This window comes from Gavialis gangeticus, unplaced genomic scaffold, assembly GCF_001723915.1.
Source record: "Gavialis gangeticus isolate Ggan-Ray unplaced genomic scaffold, GavGan_comp1, whole genome shotgun sequence".
NCBI classification, from domain to species: Eukaryota; Metazoa; Chordata; order Crocodylia; family Gavialidae; genus Gavialis; species Gavialis gangeticus.
This window is the reverse complement of record NW_017729033.1, coordinates 72,450,069-72,451,382: the sequence shown is the minus strand read 5'-3', so window position 1 is coordinate 72,451,382 and position 1,314 is coordinate 72,450,069.

Genomic DNA, 1,314 nt, shown 5'->3' with positions numbered 1-1,314 from the left:
AAGGTGCTTGCTGAAGGCTCTATGAAGATTAGACAAGTGTTTTACTGTAATTTGTTCAGATATTAAGCTATATGTTGTTGCTAAGCGCCTAATTAAAGTCAAAGATGTAGTAAAGCTTTGTATGAAGTAAGGCCTAGTAAATTTAGCAAAGCCTTGAAGTAGTTGGCCCTGTGGTATAGTAAAAATGAACCTCATCAAAAGAATGCAAGGCTTGTACTGCTATTGGTCAGTCTAAGGACAGCTGAAGTAAAGAGAATCTGAATGGCTGGAAGCTATCAGCATAGCTCAAAAGTTATAAATTGGCTGGCACATCCAGAAATCATTTAGAAGGAAGATACAGCTCTGTGAAAGAAACTACAGATTAGCTGCTGGCCTGGATTCAGTGGGCCTGTGGATCTTGAGGAGCCCAAGGACTGAATACCAGGGTTCTTCCCAGTACCCCCGGGACAGCGCTGATCAGGGATGCCTGACTACGCTGAGCTTTGCAGAAGAGAAACTTGTCGTACATCTGGCATCAGAGGGGACTGACAATAAGTTGCCAACATGAATTCTTATTGTCTATCCTTGTTTTGTTATTTACACGTAGTTGTGTGTTTAAGTCAATAAACCTTTTTTACCTTTCTACCCCCGAGCACACTCTCAATCCTAAACCCTCCACAGGCAGCTGGGATACCCATGAGCATTTGAATGACTCATGCTGAAGTGTATAAAATTTAACTAACCACAACCAGGGCTTACCCATGCTTCTAAAATACTCAGATAGACTAAATGTATTATAACCAGGGATCTGGGGTCTTTCTTCACCATGGAAAAATGCTGATTTTCTCCTTTAAACAAGAAAAAAGTGGATTATCTACTTTAAAGGAAAAAAACAGGGAAACCTTGCGTATCCCCTTGCAGGCTAGCAAATGTCTAGCCTGCAAGTGGCTGCCTGGGGTTGAGGGGAGCAGGATGCAGGGGGTGCACGTGGAAGCCAGTGTGGTGGAAAGCATCTTCCACAGATCCCTCCAGGTAAGTGTATGGGGGTGGAGGAAGGGGGGTTAAGGGCACAGGTGATGCATGGAGGGACAAGCGGGCACAGGCAATGCAGTGGGGGCATGTGCCCTTCCCAGATTTCTCTGCCCAAATGGGGCATAGGGCTATAGCCTGGCCAAACTTGCACCCTGCTGTGGGTGCACAAATTTCAGAGGGCACATGACCCCCTGGAGCATCACCTGTGCCCTCTCCCACCCCAGCCCCCATAGACTTACCTGGAGGAAGCAGCTCTTCAGTGCTGCCTGCTACGTGCATGTGCATGTGCATGTGCATACATGC